This window comes from Euprymna scolopes, chromosome 9 (genome assembly GCF_053919585.1).
Source record: "Euprymna scolopes isolate OS-2025 chromosome 9, ASM5391958v1, whole genome shotgun sequence".
Taxonomy (NCBI): domain Eukaryota; kingdom Metazoa; phylum Mollusca; class Cephalopoda; order Sepiida; family Sepiolidae; genus Euprymna; species Euprymna scolopes.
In genome coordinates, this window is record NC_136490.1 from 152,880,918 (window position 1) to 152,893,271 (window position 12,354).

A 12,354-nucleotide genomic window follows, 5' to 3' on the forward strand; every position below is an offset into this window, starting at 1 on the left:
AGCAATGTTTTCTTTGTTTTAAATTTTTAATAAACAAACTGTTTTGAAACCACATTAAGATGCAAATATTTTATTAAAAAGATAAACACTCAATTCTTTTAAACTTTGAAATGTTATTAATTTTGGATAATAAAATATTCATCACCAAAGTAAAAAGAGTTTTTTTTTTTTTATTCTTCAAAAATGCATATACCCATGATGGAATGTAAGATGACTATCTTAAAATATCTCCAACCAGCATGTCAACCAGTGTAAACAAATGCATTCATTTTAAAATTAGTTTCAAATTAGTGGAACAAAACAGCCATGGTCATTATCATCATCATCATCAATTCTTTTTTTTTTTTTTTTTATTAATGTGCAGGTTGAGGGGTATCATATACACTATTGTCCCCCAATCCCCGTCCAGGTAACTGACTAGCTGCAAGCATGGTAGATCTCATGCCACACATCCAAGAAACTATTATGAGCAACAATTGCAGAAAGTTATGCAATCTCTGCAGTAGTTTTCTATCAAGATAACTTAGATCAACCTCTCTTTTGTTTACCAGGGACTTCTAAATCTCAAACTATCTTGATACCACTCTAGTGTCCCACATGTTCATACCAACAAAAACCTTTCCTTTATTAATGATAATATCAGTGTCCATGAGTCTAAGCTGTTCAACTGCCTTATCTTCTGGCTTGGATTCCAAATTTGTCTAATCGTTGCCCTGTCATTGTGCTGCAATCATTGCAGGTCAGCTTTGCCCAAATGCTCAATCTCACTTGCATGGACTATTACACTGCAAACAGTGGAGCTATAAGCGTGGCCACAAGTCTTTTTGACTCCTATTCTGCTGGCTAATTTACAACCCTAGAAGCTGAGCACATGTCTCCTAAATAGCAAACGGGAGCTGCCACCTCAAACTCATCAGAACCAGCTTAGACACTTGCCTGTGCTTAGCCATCATGGTAATTCTTTTAATTAAACTTTTGAAAATTATTATATTATTCACAGGCCTTTGAAGATGAGAGCATGTCTTCTAGATAGTCAAACCACCTTGAAGTTATCGGGGTCAGCTTGGACACTTGGTTAATCATCATGGTAATTTTGCTAATTAAATTAAAATTATTAAAATCTGTTAGAAACAAGAAAATAATTTTATTTGAAAAAAAAAAGTCTTGAATTGTGTTATCTGGTTTCTAACAGACGTTCATATTTTTCATTAACCGATGCATCTGATGTGGCGCTATTGCAGTCAATATCCATGCATATGTGCCACCATTTTTTCAGTACATCTATCCGTATATATATATATATATATATAAAATGCAGTCCCATTGGGTATCCTCAACAGTGACGTGATTAGAAGTTGTCAATGAAAAAAAAAAAAAAAATGAAAGCTGTCTATATATGAGCGAAAAAAGGCTTGCTGAATTTAATTTAATTTTTATATTTAAATAAATGTTTTCATTTATTTGAAAAAAAAAATTTCATCATGTTATCTGGTTTCTAACAGATTTTCATATTTTATTAAACGGTGCTTCTTGCAAAGTACTACTGCATTCAATCAAAGATTTTTTTAATAAAATGGTTTTATGTGTTAAGGTTTTTTGAAATAGTGTCAATCAACCTTTTTTTTCAATTCTCCTAATGTTTAATTGGTTCTTGTTCAGAATTCTCCCTACATTAAAAAAAATAACAAAAAAAAAACAAAAGTCTGTATAAGGTATATACCCATGATGAAACGAATATATCTTATTCCAAAAATCATGTAAATTGATCAAATAGTATTATTTTTATAAAGAAAATTATTTTAAAATGAATAATGGGAATTTGTAATTATCACAACATAAATTTCACAAGTTTGAATTATTGAGTTATCTCTCTTATTTATTTGTTTTTTTTTTAGATTATTTTCAAAATGGTAAACAAGACGGCTATTCTTCTGTTACTCATAAAATTTGATTTTTTTATTTAAAAATAAAATTACTTGCTCAATTTATATGATTTTTTGAATATGACATTTTCGTTTCATCACAGATATGTATATCATACAGACTTTTTTATTCTTGTTTTTTATGTGTGGAAATTCTGGACAAGAACCGTTGGGCATTTTTTACTATAGACAATAAACCAAAAAAATGGTTAAAAACAAATATATAAAACAAATAAATGTTACCAAAGGCAATATGAGTTACTCTTTTACCTACCTGGATAAAGTGTAGGTGTTTTAACTTATTTTAATCAATTTATTTAATTTAAAACGCAATTAGTGCTGAGCACTTAAATTAAAATGACAAAAAAGATGGCAGACATGAGGCTGTTACCTTTGGAGTCTTGAAAATCACTGAAAACTTGAAAATAAACAAAAATACTGGTAGAAATCTACCCAATAAATGTTATATGTGATATTTATTGGGTGAGTTTCTACCAGTATTTTGTTTATTTTTTTATTTTTGAGCAATTATTGAGACTTTAAAGATGACCATCTCATGTCAACCATTTTTTTCCCAAAAATAAGACTCCATCAAATTAATATGACTCTGATATTTATTTGTTATATATTTGTTCCTTGATCACTTTTTGGATATGTTGTCTATAATAAAACATGTTGAAGCCGTTAAATTTAATTTATTTTTGTGTTTTGTTATTTTAACACATCATTCGTCTAAACATCTGGCCTTTAAATAAAAAAAAAATGAAGCATATTTTTCAAATAAAATCAATTCTATAAAATTCATGTAAAAAACGTTTTTCAAACTAATTTCCACTTCTCGACATTCGACCATTTAATTTTAGTTATTTTGTTAAGATTTAATGTTGCATCATAAATAAAAGATTTATCCAAAACTTTGTTCCGACTTTCTTTATTTTTTTAATTGCAATACTCCAAATGCTATGATTATTGATGTATTAAAATGTTTTAATTTGGACCAAATATATTTTCAGCACCCCAAATTACAGTAGCATCTGAAATTAATGAATTTAGCATGACACTGTATTACTCGTTACCTGAGCAACAAGAGTTATTTTATTTTTTTTTCATATATTTGCAAGTAAATATAAATTGTTTTCGACGACTTAGATCTGGTGATCTCAGAGGAATATTAAATCCGAACAATATAGAGAAATGTGTGCAGAACAAGAGATTTCATTGGTTTGGCCACACTGAAAAAATGGATGAGAATGCTTGGGTTGTAGAACAGTTGCAGTCACAGAATCAGTTGATTGAGGAAAGCTAAGGAAAACATTGGAGGAAAGTGATGAAGATGGATCTGAGAGAAAGATGGATAAATAAAGACCTGATCAGAAATATATTGATTTGGAAGTCAGTTTCTAAAAGCTGTCCAAAACATGCCAGTATGTAAAATGGATGTTAAACCAAATATTATTATGATGATGATGATGATGATGATGACTGTATATGGAGATGTGTGCAGAACAGGAGACTTTGTAGGTTTGGTCACATTGAAAGAATGGATGATAATGGTTAGCAGGAGACGACCAAGCAAAACATGAAAGGATTTGAGAGAAACAGGGATGATAAAGATAGGTTAGTTTGGAAATTAATTTTTTTAATTCAGCCATCCAACCCATGTGAGAATGTAAAGCACATGTTAAATATGATGATGATGATGATGATGCTGTGATGAATTAAAAAACGGTTTTTCTCAGACCAAGTGAACACAATTAGTATTCAAGTAACTTATACAGTGTAATGCTAAACTTGTTCTTTTCAGCTGTCAGAATAATTGTGATGTCATATGTACATTTAGTCATTTTAATTTAATTTGCGATTTTTCTGTTTTAGTTTTTTTTTTTTCATTTTTATTCACAGTCTCCTTTTAGTTCTTTTGGTTGATTAAATTTCCATCCAAATAAAACTAAAGAAATAAATGGAACAGTTTTTAATATTATTCCCCAAATTTATTGGCAAAAGAAATTTCAAAAGTTAAAGCTATGATTTTTTTTTTTCCTAATGTCATATATTTTTAGAACAAATTAGTTTAACTTTGGTGGCAATTTGTTTAGGGTTGAATAAAAGTTAAGGAAAAAAAAATAAACAATAAACAAATTGGATAAATTCTGTAAAAAATTTGTTTAGGGTTGAATAAAAGTTAAGAAAAAAAAACAACAATAAACAAATTGGATAAATTCTGTAAAAAATTTGTTTAGGTTTGAATAAAAGTTAAGAAAAAAAAACAACAATAAACAAATTGGATAAATTCTGTAAAAAATTTGTTTAGGGTTGAATAAAAGTTAAGAAAAAAAAACAACAATAAACAAATTGGATAAATTCTGTAAAAAATTTGTTTAGGTTTGAATAAAAGTTAAGAAAAAAAAACAACAATAAACAAATTGGATAAATTCTGTAAAAAATTTGTTTAGGGTTGAATAAAAGTTAAGAAAAAAAAACAACAATAAACAAATTGGATAAATTCTGTAAAAAATTTGTTTAGGTTTGAATAAAAGTTAAGAAAAAAAAACAACAATAAACAAATTGGATAAATTCTGTAAAAATTTGTTTAGGTTTGAATAAAAGTTAAGAAAAAAAAACAACAATAAACAAATTGGATAAATTCTGTAAAAAATTTGTTTAGGGTTGAATAAAAGTTAAGAAAAAACAACAACAATAAACAAATTGGATAAATTCTGTAAAAAATTTGTTTAGGTTTGAATAAAAGTTAAGAAAAAAAAAACAACATTAAACAAATTGGATAAATTCTGTAAAAAATTTGTTTAGGGTTGAATAAAAGTTAAGAAAAAAAAAACAACAATAAACAAATTAGTAAAATAATAACTTTACATGGATATTTTTGGGGCCAATTTGATGAAAGATAGTCGTGAAGCATATTCAAGCAAAATCCTCTCTCGTGTTTTAATAAGAATTATTATTATTATTATTATTATTATTATTATTATTATTCGTATCATTATATTTCTTTTTTACTTTGAAATTATTTCATTGTATAAACTGCATGCACAAAGGTGAACTTTTGTAATATTTAAAAAAAAAAATGAAAAATTAATTATGAAAATAAAAATTAAATAGATTACAATATCTATTAATCCAACAAAAATGCACACAAGGAATTATAATTAAAAAATTCCTTAACCCATGGATTTTCAAAAATAGGCTCTTTTCATTAGAGATTAAAAATTAGCAAAAAAAAAAAAAATGTATCACTGATTCTATAAATTTGAAAAAAATATATATAAAAACCTTTTTGTGATCACAAGTGTTCATTTTATTTTGTAAAGGGAGTTTTTAAACCATAGTTTCGTATATGAATTAATTGGCATAAGTTTTTGGAACAAATTACTGAGTCAAGTCAGTTTAACTTCAGTAACAATTTGCCTTGTTTTGAGGTGAATAAATTTAAGGAAAATAAATGTATGAATTCCAAAATAATAGTAAAACTTTTTGTGAACTAGTGTTCGTTTTATTTCGTGAAGAAGTCTTTAAACCATACTTACATATATGAATTGGCATGAAGTAATTGTAATCATTTTGCTTGAAACTTCTTTTGATTATGAACGAATCAATCTGTTTTTCTAATATCTTTGCAACTATAAATAATCGAATTTTCTTTGTTAAAAAACTATAATTTTTGTCATTCAACTTGAAAAAAGAAAAAGTTAGCAATTAAGAAAAAAATCAATAAATCAAATTTATTTGATAACTTTTTTAAAGTTAGGATAATCTCAGTCGAACATTTAAGTTTTAGTATTTTTTCTGTGTCTGACTTTTTAATTTCAATTTTTCTTGTGATTTTTCCAAAGTTTTTAATTTGATTGTTTTAATTATTGAGCAACTAATCTAAAATGATAATAAAATTCAACCAAAAATGAACAGAAACCAGAAATGATAACGAAATGAGAAAAAAAAGAATTATGAATGCCTGCTTGACTTGAATGACGTCTCTATTCATAAAATTGAGTTATTCGTCCCACTAACAGTGGGATTCAAAGTAAAAAAAAAATAACTTTATATTAATCATGTGTATGTAACAAATGGCCAGAGGTTATGAGTGCTTTATGCCAAATTGATGGTTGAATATGGTTAAATTTGTGCTCATTTCTATGTTAAATATTAATTCCTATTAATCTCTAACTGCATTGAACAGATAACTGCACCTTATAACAAAGGTCAAAATTTTAGCCAGATTGGATCAGTAGTTTCCAAGAAAAAGTAGAACAGACTAAGAGAAATATTATATAGAAAATCTGTGCTTAACACAAAAAACCAATACCAGTATAACTGCTAACGTAATAACAACCTTATTGCTACAATTCTCTATTGATTATTATATTGTACCCAATATATAGTAGTGATTTTAAAAGTTAAAACAACATTAAAATATGACTTGGATGCCATCAGCTAGAATAGAAACCAAAACATATAGCTTCCCCGCTTTATTCGTTACCATCTGATCTAAGTCCATATGCATATAAGATTAAAAAAATAGCATTATGAAAGATATAAACGTATATGTGTGCGTGCATAGAAGTAACACGTTTAGTCAATTTATGCCTACTAAGTTTCAATTTTTTTTTTATTTTGACCCGTAGCAGTTATTTTTACCGTCTAAAAACCAAATTGAATTTGTTCAACAGGTCCGAATTCCTAATATATCTAGTTTCAAGCCTGTTGATCAGAAATTAATATAGTAGTATAGGAGACTATTCGAAGCACATAAACAGATAGATAAGGTCACTAATATATATATATATATATATCTGTTCATGAATTAACAGAAATTTAGATCTCCTGGAATCAAAGATACTGCGGCTAAAATCAAAATGTGCAACAAAAGGATCCGTGTAATCTGTTCTAAGATGGAAAAAATGGCCAACGAGCGAGAGAACAAATGAAACCCAACAATATTTTTTTTCAAGTTACATTTTAGTTGCAAAACCTTTGGTACTCTAAAATTTTGTAAAGTCAATAAAATGGATAAATATGCTTTTATCAAATAATTGAGCACTTTATGAATTTCTTTTCCACTAACTATATAATATATATGTATTGTATAATTTACTTTATTTATACACACATTATTGTCTAATTTGTATACATGTTTCAGCTGTGATTTCTTTTGAAATTCAATGTCATCCGGCTACTAGTCTTGACTAGTTTCACTTGCAACCAGTGGAAATTAGTGGATTGATGACATTGTATAAAAGAAAATTATGCAATAATACAACTCTACTTGTTATTGAGCACTATTTTATAAACATGAAAGTTTTATTAGATTAACATTTAGGAAACCATAGCAATACAAAACCCATATATATATATATATATATATATATATATATATATATATATATATACACACGCACACACACAAATAGATACATTGATTTTTATGATAGAGGGAGATGTGGTGTGCATGTGCATATATAAGTAAAGTCAGTTTCTTTTGTCATCGATATTTACAAAAATCTACAAAATCACTATTTGATTCTGGTCATTAATTTTGATTGTTGCAGTATGTTTTTAAAGACAATAAAATCTGATTCTTTCAAGAAAGTATTTTGCTGTGATTGGATTGGAATTATTTTCATCTTAAAAAAACAGGGGACGTAATTCTATATTCATCAATAAAGAGTTATTTCCTGTTGGAACAAAAACAGCATATTTGAAAAATAAAAAAAATTACAAGTAAAAATACTACTGCATAAATACGGTGTGTGTGTGTGTGTATTAAGACAACATTCTTTCATTTAAGCAAATAGATTTTCAAATACATTGCATACTGTGACACGACTTCTGATCTACATATTGGTTCATTGTTTTGGCATCTTTTCATGAATATTAGATGCTTTTTGACATTCTTTATTTTTCTACTGTTCTTTTTTTTTGTTCATTTATTTGGATCACCTGAAGATAAATCGAAAATGTTCATGATACATATGAAACATATGTTAAATTTTTTGATTTGAGCACAGAAAGAATCATTAGAAAAAGTGGAAAAAAAAAGTATAATAAAACAAGAATTCTGTTATGGTTAACATTATCTGCTTACATGCATATATATATATGTCTATGTGTGTGTGTGTGTGGTACAGAGGATCAAATTAACATTGGTACCGTCGGTTTTAGATCCAAACAAAGAGGACCAATCGTAAAATATGCTTAAATATAATATTTTAATTTGTTTAGATTTTGTAAAAATTATTATAGAGTCGTGATTTCAAAAGTAAAAATAAAAAAAGTATTTGGGTGCCTTCAGCTGGAATTAAAACTGAAACCAAAACTGAAGCATTCAAAGCTGGTGACGTTACCACTGTACCAAAGTGACACGCATATGAACTGATTAAAAATTAAAAATAAATTAAGATGAATGTACACAATGTATAATGATTTTTTTTCAATTTGGACCCATTTTTGACCCCGTAAAAACTAATTTAACTGGCTAAAGATCCATAAAAGTATGGCCCATAAAAAATCCAATCATTTGAGACCCTTAGCACTGCTCTGCGACTTTTAGTTTTGAACGAGATAAAGTTTGAAAATATGGAGATAGACAGACAGACATACATATATATAGCTTTTTATATATTAGATTTTCCAAAGGATTGTCTCCCTTACAACTAAAATGGTATTTCTTTTTTGTAAAAGTCTTAAAAAATGGCCAAGCAAATAATTAAAAAACTACACTGACTTTACTGTATTCTGGATGTTGGGTTAAGACAAGTTAATATGTCATTAAACAGATAAAACAAATCAATAAAGAAAATATTTCCACATAAAATAACTGAAAAGGGGTTGATATGCCATAAAACAATCCAAGCCAAACGTACACATGAACATAGAGTTCTTTATGCATAAATCAGAATAATGTTGCTACACAACGTTTCTTTTTGTTTTTGTTTTTTTGTTTTATTTTTTCAACTTAGTTTCATTCTACCAAAAGTAGGGGCAATAACCACACTGCTGCTACTACTACTAGCAGTACTACTACTACTACTACTACTACTTTACTATATATGCCACCGGTGGAACTCATTGAAAAGAGAGGAAAGAGAGAGAGGGAGAAAGAGGTGAAGAGAAAGATATAGAAAGAGAAGGATAAAGAAATAGAGAGGAGGGGGGAAACACAAAACTATGAAAAAAAAAAAAAAATGGATGATGAAAATTCAGAATCATCATTTATAAATTTAATTTATTTGATTCTTGAAATCATGAATGTTTAAAAATTTATTTTTGAAATAATTCGTTTCAATATTTACCCAAATGAAATTTGGAAATTTGTTTAAATTCAAATTCTTTAAAAGTTTAAAAAAAAAAAAAGTATCTTTTGTGCCAAAATATTTAATGTTACCAAAATGTGTAGCAATAATTTTTCCCCATCAACTTTCATTTCGCATTTAGCAAACAGAAAGGAATAATAATTTTTAAAAAGCCAAACCACTTCATTCTATTAATTTTTATTTATTTAATATGTATCTTTATATATAACAATCAACCACTGGCCTATCTAAGGTATACTAGATTAGCACTCATCCTGAACCAGGCATTGAACCTAATATATATATATATATTTCAAAACCCAAATCCTGTCTTCCTGTGCTCTATCTGTGCAAAGCAGTGTAGATCACACACCAGGCTTCACAGTCATCAACAGTCACAGTTAATTTAAAAAAAAAGATGAAGAAGACATCATCATCCACATGGATGGAATACCATAGCTTACTTATATATATATATATATATATATATATACACACACACACAGATCATCATATAATGATTAGATCACTCTGACAGACATTAAAAAACATTAAAAAAATAAATGTTTAAATTTCAACAGTATTTCTTGTGGTTAACGGTGGCCAAATGGATTAGGTCCTTGCTAATGAAGCCAGGGATGGCTTCTGTTGCTGGGTTTGAATCTATCGACCGGTGTTAATCATGACACCCTGCACTGATGATTGCCGAAAGGATGAAACACTAGTGTTTGTAGGTATTTAATAATTATTATAGTAAATAATTTTATATATATATACAGGGTGTTTCAAAAGTCTTGGGAACATAACGATTTTTAATATATGTATGTTTCAGATCTTACATAAAGTTTAAAAAAAAAAATGATTCATACATAGAAATTGAAAAGATCTTTCAACTCCAAACTTTAAATTTATATTTCATTTTTCTACCTGGAATAGTTCATGAGATATACGCATTTGTAATGTTCCCAAGACTTTTGAAACACCCTGTATATATATATATATATATATATATATAATACTATAGGGACTTATTGATATACACTTTTTATTCTTTAAATAAAAATTTGATCGTATTTATGTTAGTAGGGAAGCATCTACCACGTATGTAAATACAATGCGATGATGTATGAAGGTGAAAATTGGCCAGTGAGGGTTGAAGACATGCGTTGCATGGAGAGATATAATATAAGAATGATACTATGGTATAATGTGAGTCTTAAAACAGGCTAAGATCTAACGACCTCAGAAGAAGATTAACTGTGAATAATATAAAACAGGACTCTTTGATAGTATGGTCACATAGTTAGAAGGGAAACAAGTTTTTAGGATTAGTAGATATAGAACAGTTAACGTAGCATGTTTAGTTCAAAGAACGCAAGTGAAAACATGGGGAAAAATGGCAAAACTTGACTTGGAAGACAGAAGGGCTAAATAAAAACCTGGCCAATGATTAATTTATATTAAAATGCAGGACCGAAAGCAAGACAAAATGAAAGCAAAAGTGAAAAAACTTTTTCTATTTTAAAAACTTTCACCTTGTTATTTTTTATTATTAATCATACTTGTTTTCAGTGTCACTTGATGGTGGAGTCCTTATAATAATATTTCGGGGAAAATTCCCTTCTTCAGATGTTTGTTTTATTCTGATCTTAAAAGTTTTAAGTTTGATGATATATTGTAAGTTAAATTTTCTCATAAAATTGCCACGAAATAATTGCACCTATAAGAGACATTATTTGTGCATGTATTCACATATCATCACTACTAATATATGCTAGTAATTGGGGTGACGGAAAGCATCAATAGTGATATATATTTTGCTGAGCTTATCAAAGAATTTTAGATTTTTCAACATATTTATTACTTGCCAAACTAAAAATGCTCTGTCCCAAAGATTTCCTTTGTTTTATATTTTTAAATGCGAGAGAACATTTGTTTTTATTCATTATAGATCATGCTGCCTCGCACCTGATTGGATGTTGCAAAAGAGCAAACCAAATGTGATTTATCGATAATTTATATTGTCTATGCAGAATTTCCTCTTTTTTATCAAGTTGGCAAAATACTCTGGTGAAATGTAATTTGACAATATTATAACTTTATATGGCATAATCACATTGAGATACCGGTTTCTGTTAGATCACCAAAGTTAAGCAACGTTGAACCTGATTAATGAAAAAAAAATGGGTGACGATTTTTAATACCAGGTGCTGTATATGCTTTGAAATCTGGAGAAGGATGGGCGTCACCAGGCTAATCTTGCCCAAGAAACGCTGCATGAAATAATGTAGCAACCCCCACCCCTACGACTCTGGAGGTTTAAAGGACTCCTCTATCATCATCATTGTCCTTGTCATCATCATCATCATTATCACCATCCTCCTCCTCCGTAACTTCATGGATACCATGTTTTACCAAATTATTTGATAGTATTTTTATTGGATTTAATTATTAAAGATCAAACAACATCTATGTGGTGTTGTATCATCAACTGGAAAACAATACACAAATGATATACAATAGATTTATTGCGATAGGTACAATTATAGACGTTTGTGTCGGGTAGCAACAACTAGGTATTTAATTGGCAAATAAGCTACTAAGGTGTTTAATATAAATTTCCAATTCAGTTTCATCTGATAACTGTCAGTTTCACTCTCCTTAAATATACATGAACCGTAGCCATGTGTTTGAGCCACGTCAGAACAGATCAAGAATGCTTCTCATTTCTAACGAGAAAATTTAAAACCTATCACAGATTGAGTGAACATAATGTTGTGAAAACATAGAACCTTCATAATTATCCAAAGAAATGAATAATCTAATACAATCATGTTGTATATTCGAATGGAAAACAATACACAGAAATATTAATATAGAATAAATTTATTTTGATAGGCATAATAATAGACGTTTGTGTCGAGTAGCACCAACTGGTAATTGAGTTTGCAAGTAAATCGCTAAGGATTCGCTATAAGTTTGTATTTTTAACTCACAGCTACATTCTCTTTATATATACGTGAACCGTACTTATGTCTTCGAGTTTGTTTATTTACAAAGATCTTTGCATTATGCTAAGTAAGCAACAGGTGAGATCATTTATGACAGTGCTCTACCCAAGAAGGGTT

The 12,354-nt window shown here is 28.4% G+C and overlaps 1 long non-coding RNA gene across 1 annotated transcript; it reads left to right on the top strand.

Moving 5' to 3' along the window:
• Window positions 1–1,313: 1,313 nt before the first annotated feature.
• LOC145284937 (uncharacterized) lies at window positions 1,314–9,372 on the top strand. The gene is made up of 2 exons (XR_013868909.1): window positions 1,314–4,446; window positions 4,731–9,372. It is a non-coding gene; the product is annotated as an uncharacterized LOC145284937 (long non-coding RNA).
• Window positions 9,373–12,354: the final 2,982 nt, after the last annotated feature.